We start from the raw sequence: 10,003 nt of genomic DNA on the forward strand, positions 1-10,003 counted from the left end.
ATCAGACACATTACCCACCAGGTCCATGAATATTTCAGATCTTACCCAAATACACCCTTACAGCCAATTCTTATTAATTAAACTAAACTTTATTTTAAAAGAAAAGAAAGAGTACTGGTTAAAAGATCTTTATACATACAGATATGAATAAAGTTCTTAGGTCAGTTTCATAGTAGAGATGGTGAACTGTAGAGCTGCAAAAAGTTCTTTCCAGAATCAGTTCATCAGGTTATAGTCCAAAATAGGCAGACCATGTCCACTTATCAAGGTGATCCAGACTGGAGCTGGAGACCTCAGTCTTGTGACTCAAACTTCCCTTGATGAGGCTTAAGCAGATCTGAGATATAGGAATGGGACCATAGAGTTCTTTTATAGATCTCTGGCAGCCTCTTGCCAGCAGGCATTCCATTGTGGCTTTGAAGTAAAACCTCCTATTTCCTATGTGTACATGGGTAATGAGTTGCATTCATCAGCATAAGGTAATTATTCATTAAGCAGTTCATAGACAGTTTACTACAAACTTCAAAGAGAAATATAGACAATGATATTATTACACCCAAGTTCCATCTTAATGTTCATATCCCCTTTTGATTTCTGAATCAACAGAATATAGTAACAGATAGGAACCATTTGGTTACATTGCTAACCTCTAACAAGATATAGGTAAACAGACCACTACAATCACTATCTTCTTTCAATTCTCTAACAATATAGGTTTACATTTCAAAGCTCTAGTCTGTCTAACATGGCTTTGTTAGCTATTTATAAGGAATAGCCCTAATTACCATTTACAGACTTTCCTAATATGTCTTTAAAGGTTTAATTTGGGTCATTTAGCCTGCTAGTTGCTTAACCCTTTCTGGCCCAGTGTCATATCTCTAAAGCCCAAATTGTCCCCCATCCAGCTGCCAAAATCTTCAGCTTCTCCCCTCTACCCCCCACCCGACAGCTTCTACAAAGCAGTTGTTTTAGCAATACAAAAAAAATCTGGGACATTGAAAATTTATGGGGAGAGCAAAATCAGACTGGGTTTAAGACTGGGTTTCCTCTAGAGAACAAAATGAGAACGATAACATTCCCCATGTACGCATATTCAAAACAAAAATGAAAACAGCCACAGAAAAGTGCAGATGACTTTTACTGCTGGTAGGTGTCATGACAGAAAAGGTCAGGCTGGGGCAAGAGAGGAGAGAGGCAACACCGCGGCCCTACCAGTGGAAGAGGAGAAGGGGCATTTAGTATATATTTGTTTGTTTTGATCACTCTGTATCTAAGTGCTGTGAAAAGAATAATCACTAAAGTAAAGATGGGTCCACAGAGCTCAGAGAAAAGCAGCCAAGAGGATGGCAAAGAAAACTCTAAATGGAAGAGCTGTGGTCTGTGGAAAAGGGATAAAAAAAAATGATGAAATTTGAACCAACCTGGATAGAAAGGTCTTCCACCAAACCTAAAAAACAGGTTCATTCAGAGGGATGTATCTAGAAGGGATTTTCCTAAATGGGATCCTCAAACCGAGAAGGTCCTGAGTCCTGATGAAGATGAAGCCTCATGATGGAAACTGAGGCCAACCCAACCTAACATCACCAGTTTGGAGGTGCATGGGCAAAAAGTACCTTTGATTTACATTCTGAAGGACTTTCTATATAAAGTAGTAGCTGGAAAATGGGTATAGGAAGATGTCAAAGATCTGGTCAGGCTCCCCCTGTTGGCGGCTCACCAGAGTGCTGTGAGGGGATCCAGACACTGAATTTCCCGTGTGCTTTATAAAAGCTTCCCTGGATGTCAGTGGGTTGCAGCACTGTTTTCCCCTTTGGCATATTTCCTGGGCACAGACTCTCAGTCCATTACCCCTTCACAGAAATGGAGTCTCACACACCTTCTGCCTATAGCCCTAGGACCAGTATTCATCCCTAAGATCTCCCCTATATCTTAAGAACCCTCTCCTAGAACTCCACCTAAAGGTGTGAGCCTTCTGGTTGACTTCTTCAAGGGATCACATGGTAGATGTACCCTATAACACAGACACCTTGTGCAGAATTCTAACATACTATTTCTCTTTACTTAAACACACAAGTAATATATAGAGCTATACAAAAATAATAATCCTGACACACATTTCCCTGCCTCAGTTTCCTCATCAGTCCAGAATATTCTTGGGCTCGGATCAGGGTTCTCCTATTTCCCTCAGCTCAGTTACTCTGACTTTGGCCAGTCCGTCCCCTTCCTTCCTCCTGCCCAAACTTCCTGACTGTTTCTGTATGTCCTTTTACAAACTCAAGCTTAACCGCCTGCTTGGTAACTTTTCACTGCTCCAAGAACCCAGAGCCCTACAGACCAACTTGGCTAAGCTGGTTTCTCCCTCCTTAGCATAGCCACTGTGTAGTCAAAATACAGTCATTAAAGTTAAGTACTGCCCATTGTGCTAATTTTGGTGTGTACCTGCTGTAGGTCTTACCCACAATAGTGGATTCCACACTGACACAGGGAATTCAATAATACAGAAATCTTCATGGCAAGAACTTCATAATAACTTCAAATGAATCACAATTCTTAAATTGTCCAGACAGATTTCCCAAAATCATCACATTGGGTCTAAGAAGGTGGGGGGAAAAGCAGTAGAATAATCCTAGGATAGGAAAGGAGGTGTGAAATCTGAGAGCTGAAAAAGATCAACTATTTTGTCTGACAGACAAAGCAGTAGGACAGAAGTTCCCAGGCAGGAAGACGACCTGATAATCCCCTTTGCTTTCATCTTTTATGATCATTCATATCAGAGAGCTTTGGTGCATTTATTTACCACGCATCCTTAAATCTGTCTAATTCACAGTTGTTTATGATTTATGTTCATGCAAGCATTGGTATTACATATGATAGCACAAGGGGATCATGGTCCATGATCAGGGCTCCTACGTGCTTTGATAATACAAATAACAACAACAACTAGAACTAGCCAAAATTCAGGATTTCCAGTTTGCAAGAAATTTCAGTATTTTAAAATTACCCAGGAACTGAAAATTCCAAAAAATTTCATTTCAGAAACACTGACACATGGTGTTTCCAAAATGAAATATGCTTCACAGGACCAGCAGCTGCTGACTGAAATGGACATGATTTTTGTCAGTTTCATTAAGCAGCTGAGTTAGGCAGCTTGGGGAGCCAGCTGGCCTAGGAGTCTCAAAGCCCTAGGGTCCCAGTTCCAATCTCTTTTCTCAACGAGTCCCAGTCTCCCCTCTCCACTCCCATCCCTTGGCTCCCAGTCCCAGGCTCCTGGCCCTGCAAATCCCAGTTTCTCTCACCCTTCACCTCTCCACTTCCAATCTCACCAGATCCCTTGTCACAATCTACCCCTTCCCCTCCTCCCTGTTCAGGCTTCTAACCCTTCTGCATTTGAATCAGATGGCTTCCTTCTCAACGCTGTATGGGTGCCATCTGGGAGGTCACTGACAGCACAGGAGAGGTTGACTCCCTGCTCTCAGAACTGATGCCCGGCCCTGAGCAACAGGGAGCAACCATTACAGGAAAAGGGCAGCCCCATAGCCCTGGGCTGGAGCATGCTCAGTTGTTCTGTGAGGATGGCAAATGCATAGTCTGATCAGCACTAAGAGCTGTGAGATGCTCAAAAATCTTCGAAGATTTTAGCCGCTAAATTGTAAGAAGTTTCTACTGAGCATATGTGAACTAATAGTTCTCAGATGCATATAAATTGGCCAAATTTGGGCAGATTTTCATGGGGTTGGCAAAAGTCACAACCCTGACACAATGGTCACCCCCTGCCAAATTTCAAGTCCCTGCTCCAAAACATCATGATGCAGGAACTTTTCAAACACAAGGTCATTAGAATTTTTTAACATGGGCAAAATGACTATTTATTTATTTATTTATTTTTAATAGCCCTGTTCTTGGAAATGGCTGAACTGTTTTGGCTGAAAGGTCCACAAAAATTCAGACTGAGACAGCCATCCAGCAGGGAAAAATTTAGGCCACTTAAAGTTTGACAATGATCTAAACAACTGAAAACAGTGTCTTATAGTGACAGGTTTCAGAGTAACAGCCATGTTAGTCTGTATTTGCAAAAAGAAAAGGAGTACTTGTGGCACCTTAGAGACTAACCAATTTATTTGAGCATAAGCTTTCGTGAGCTACAGCTCACTTCATCGGATGCTGAGCTGTAGCTCACGAAAGCTTATGCTCAAATAAATTGGTTAGTCTCTAAGGTGCCACAAGTACTCCTTTTCTTTTTGTCTTATAATGGGAAGCTTCAGGCAAACAATACTTGGTTTTGCTAGCAGCCCCATATAGAATACATATGCACATATATAGTCTTTTACCCACTCTCATGCATGCACAGACTCACATACACATATGTGTATACAATAGAATGTGTCTCAGTTTTACATTTGTGGTGGGGAGGCAGGGCTGGCTATTAGGCTTTCTCTGCCAGATACTTCGCTGGTGTTTTTTTCTGCAGGAACCTATTCATCCATCCATAATGGAGTCTGCTAAAAAAGGGGAGCAAATATATTAGGAGGGGAAAAACAGGCCAGGTGATATTTAGAAAACTCAGTTTGTTTGTTGTTGTTGTTTTTAAAAACACTATATTTTTACAGTCACTCTGACTCTTTGATTTTCCTCCATCTCTATTCCACACCCCACCCCCACCCTCTTGCTGTTGCTCAAGAACTGTGGGTGGCAGTTTAAGCAGTGAGCATCACATGATGTCACCTAGCAACCTGATATTCATAAATAGTAACAATCATTTTTATGGCTATTTATTTCCCCCATCAGGAAAAAAGGTTTAGACCCATTCCATTCTGATTGTACTGAATTCTTCCTCTGACCTGCTAGCACACTTATCAGTTGCATTCTCATTTTGTGAGTGGCTCTCTCTCCAAACTTTCACAGCATGGTTGATTGTCCTAAGAGGCTCTCAACATATTTCCAAGCTTTCTCTAATGGGAAAAAAAAATCAAATATCATCAGAACCCCCACAATCCTGTTAAAAATGAAACCTCCTCTAAATGTCTGCATTGTCCAAAGTCCAAGTGCTTCAGCAAACTGCTGTTGGGATGAAAACAGAAGTGTTATCCATGAAGGATTTTTTTTACATGCCATTTGGGAATATGCAGGAAATTCTGAGACTCTTTTCAATTCTTACAGAAAGTGTCTGTCTGGACTTTGTGTGTCCTATTAACATTGGTTACAAACCATAAAAATATCAACCCTGGAAAATATCAGATATGCTGTCAAGCCAGTGTATGATATACTTTGGCAAATGACATCACACGTTAACCAGGTACATACTATCATGTATAATTTCTAAACAAGAAACAAAGGGATCATAATAAAACCTAGCTTTACTTTTCATCAGTAGATCTCAAAGTACTTCCCATTCTTTATTGTATTTACTCTCACAACACCCTTGTGAGGTAGGGAAGTCCTAATATCCCCACTTTGCAGGTGGGGAACTGAGGCACAGAGAGGCTAAGTGATTTGCCAAAGGTCACACAAGAAGTCTGTGAAAGTTGTGTGTGTGTGTAGGAAATGTAGCAAAGTTATGTAACATCCAAAGCCCAGATTGGCCCCATGCGATCTTTCTTGGAACACAGAAATAATTGATTGCTCCATCTGCTGCATTATTCCCTTTTTTCCAGACCTCGTGGTAGTTCCTCAAAGGGGGAATCTGTAACTCAGAAGGGGGCATGGGGAAGCCAGGGGACTGGCATCATCATTCCCACAAAACCTATAGATACTCTGTAAATTCCCCCTTCCCCTCATTATTTGCCCAGCTCTAATAAAAAGTCAATTTAACTAGTGGCTAAGCCACTTAGTTAAGAAAAAATATTTAAGTCTCTTTTTTAAATTGGCTTATTTACTGACAATTTTAAAACGTAATATACAGTTTAACAGAGAAGTAGCTGAGCAATTCAAGCATGTAAACTTTCTTTTCTTCTCCAAGAACCACTTATTTTTCAGCACCTATAGAGTTTCATCAAACTCCCTTGATGAAGCTAAGGCCAAGTCTACACTAAGGAGCACTTTGCCCATATAGGAATTCGAGCATACTATATTGGCAAAGGATTCCCCTTGTGGCCACAATTTATACCGGCAAAGCTGTGCTTTTGCCAGCTGTGATGAACTTCAAATATCTGTATTTATTTTTATGAATATGGTGCATGCCTCTGTGCGTTTATGATGGGTTACTTGCTATGAAGTGATGAAGTGAGCTGTAGCTCACGAAAGCTTATGCTCAAATAAATTGGTTAGTCTCTAAGGTGCCACAAGTCCTCCTTTTCTTTTTGCTATGGAGTTAGACCAAAAGGTGTTGTTAGGGGAAAGCTGGAAAGGCAACATAATGACCTAGATAAAGAACATTCCAACACACACTCAAAACCTAATAACCAGATTTATAGCCTTGAAGAGCCAACTCCTCGGGCCCCTACTCTGGTAACATAGCTGTTTTGCAAAAGTTAGAAGAGAGAGAGATCAAAGAGTTACAGGACTCTGGATGAACTAAGGTGGGGTCTGTGATGCTAAGCACCTCTATAGTCATACGCTACACATTATTGTAATAATCTTTGTGCCAAATACGCCTTGTGAGGTATCATTTAAAAACTAATAACACGATTAATATTCTTGTGTAATGTGCATCCAAAATGGGTATTAAGAGTTATGAACGTAAACTGAAATTATGACTAAATTGCATTTACTAGATAAGTCTTGGGTGGGGGTAAACCTGTTTCTCAAAGACAAAGAACAAGCTGACACCTCTAGCTAGGTGTCATCAAAGTTGATTGTCAATCACCCGTCAACTGGCTGTTCTTTGGCAACAAAAGGGGGGCAGGAACAGATCTATCTACATTTTACCAAATAACAGTATGGAACCTCTTTCACTACAAGACTCCATGTCTCCTTTCTCACAGCTGGAATGAACTTTATCCAGGGGTAACTCTCAGCGGAAAATGCATTTCAAAGGGTGACTGGACTATAAAACTGAGGGGCAAAACCACCCCAATCTCTCTCTCTCACACCTTAGAAGACAAAGGAACCAGCCACGAGAATTTGGTCAGCCATATTGCTGGAAAAGTGGTAAGGATTTTACCTTGAACCAAGTCTAGCTTGTTAAGTTTTGGCTACTAGAAAGCATTTTATCTATTTCTCTTGTAACCATTTCTGACTTTAATACATTGTACTTGCACTCACTTAAAACCTCTCTCTTTGTCATTAAATAAACTTGTTTTATTTTTAATCTAAACTAACCCAGTGTTGTGTTTAAACTGAACTGTTTGGTCATTCCCATTAAAGTAGCAAACTGTTCAACATTGACCCTTTACAGGGGCAACAGACCTTTAATATCTGAATTGTCCAGGAGAAGACTAGAAAGTGCGGCACACACGTTTTGGGAAAATTCAGGACTGAGAGTGTGTTGGGGTCATCCTGCAAGTAGTAACCAAGGCTGATGGAAGCCAGAGTGTGACTGATATGTTGCTGACAGGCTGCTGGGGTCAGAGCTGCTGGCCCAGGGCTACAATTATAAGACACTCAGGGTGTTACCTTCAAGCTGGCAGGCTGTTTGAGAGCAGCCAGGGTTGGGAGCTACAGCAGAAAAGCATTATGAGGCATTATGTGGGGCAAGTATAGGGTTGCTAGGTGTCCAGTTTTTGACCGGAACACCTGGTCAAAAAGGGACCCTGGTGGCTCTGGGTGGCACTGCTGACTGGGCCATTAAAAGTCCAGTCAGCAGTGCAGCAGGGGCCTGGGGCTAGGGCAGGCTCCCTGCGTGGCCTAGCTCCGCGCAGCTCCTGAAAGCGGCCGCCAGGTCCTTGCGGCCCCTAGGAGGAGGGATGATCAGGGAAGCTCCGTGCACTGCCCCTGCTTCCAGTGCCAGCTCCGTAGCTTCCATCCTAGGGGCTTCAGGGAACTGGTGGCTGCTTCCTGGGAGCTGCAGTAAGTGCCGCTTGGACCTCGCACTTCAAACCCCATCCCACACTCCAATCCCCTACCCCAGCCAGGAGTCCCCTCCTGCACCCAAACTCCCATCCAGAGCCTGCACACACACACACCCCAACACCCTGTCCCAGCCCAGAGCCCTCTCCCACACCCCAAATCCTTCATCCCTGTCCCCGGCCCAGAGCCCGCATCCCCAGCCAGAGCCCTCACCCCTCTCCCCAACGCCCTGCCCCAGTCCGGTGAAAGTGAGTGGGGGGGAGGGAAAGGGGATGGAGCGAGCAGGGGTGGGGCCTCGGAGAAGGGGCGAGGTAGGCATGTTAGGTTTTATGCCATTAGAAAATTGGCAACCCTAGGCAGACAGTGACACAGTCCCTCACTAGTCTGGATTGCACTCTAGAATGTGATTGGGTTTGCCCATGGAATGGTGGTGAGAGTGGACAAGCAGGCAAGGAGATACTCAGAGGCAGGGATCATGCTTAGAGCAGGACGGACTGCTTCTGTAACTGGGCTAGCTGAAATGTATGAAAAAGTTGGCCAGGAAAGATTAAGAGTAAGGTAAAGGGAAATATACCTGTAGAGCCCATGGTTTTTGCCCTTTGCTCAACATGCTTAGTACCTTTGGGGGGAGGAATAAGTAATGCTTTGTTTTGAAAACGCTTCTTTTTTGAGTCACCTCAGTTGTCTCAGGTCTCTAGTGTGAAAATGCTGACAAGTGCCAAACACAGCCCAGAGATCCTGAATAAGAGCGGTTAGACCAATTCATTCCACTTATAGTGAGATACAGAAAGCCAGGCCTGTGACCTAAGGGGTCCACTTGAGGGGAACTGAAAGAGGTCTGAGGTGCAGTTCATCCTTAAATGTGACCCTGGCATAGCTTGGTCCAGCTCCCCTGAGCAAAACAAGCCATATCAGCAAAATTGCAGTTTAGCCAGTATATGCCAGCACAGCTAGGTCACAAATCACACCTCATCACACGCTGACCAACGTAACTATATCGGCAAAAGTCTGCAGTATAGATCTGGCCTAACTTTGACCTTGTAGAAATCTCTGTGAATTCCAGTAAAACTACGTATTGTGAGCTCTAATGAGGAGTTAAAGGCCATTGGTAGTGGATAGTATATTTTAGCTCCTCAATATTATAGCCTGCTTACCATTAAGGGCCAAATTCTACAACACTTAAGAACCTCTTACGCAATAAGGTCTGTTGATTTCAATGGAATCGTTGCCTCACTAAGTGGTACTCAGTGTGAGAAAAGGTTGCATTATCAAGCACTTAGCCTGTGCCCAAATGCATTTCTGAAAGAGCCTGCAAAGCCCCCATAGTCCTCATTCTTGCCTCAACCAGTTAAAAAAACCCAAAAGAATGCAGGTCAGACTACCTATGAAAGTCTCCTCAAGGAGTAGAAGTGAATCTTTTTTTCTTTTATGTTTCTTGTCGAATAACAGCTGAAGTCTCTGAAAACTGCACATAGATTATTGGTATCTGAACCCACTTTTGCAATACAAATTTGCATCTGGAGCATGATACATTGTCTTATCCCAGCCAAGATAACACAACAGCTTTAGAGACTCTATAATAATACTGGAATTTGCGGGCTTTCTACAATGAATTGTCTGATCCATGTTATTTTCTTGGAGTAAGCTATGAATATGTGGAAAGATTGCATAAGTCAGACCTTTGAATTAAATGTCTTCAAAATAAACCAAGAGTAATCTTGGAAATTGACCTGTGGCCGTGGCAGGGAGACAACTCAGAACTACACTGGTTTCTATTTTTCTAGGGATGTCATAAAATATCACCTCAGATGAGCTGAGCTTCTGTGCAAATCATGCCAAGTAGGGAAAGAAGTTACAGATTATGATTTTTGCAGATTAGTATCTAACCCACTGCCACTGAAAGAGGAATTTTTTGTACATAGAGGCATACTCCTCTCTCTCTCTCTCTCCCTCTCCAATGCAATTTAATTTTTCCCCACAGTAGTAATCTCATTCTGAGCAAAGCATGTATTGGAAATATAGGAACAGTATTTTTTCCGTTATTGCCAAAAATAATCTT

Source organism: Natator depressus, chromosome 6 (assembly GCF_965152275.1).
Source record: "Natator depressus isolate rNatDep1 chromosome 6, rNatDep2.hap1, whole genome shotgun sequence".
Taxonomy (NCBI): Eukaryota; Metazoa; Chordata; order Testudines; family Cheloniidae; genus Natator; species Natator depressus.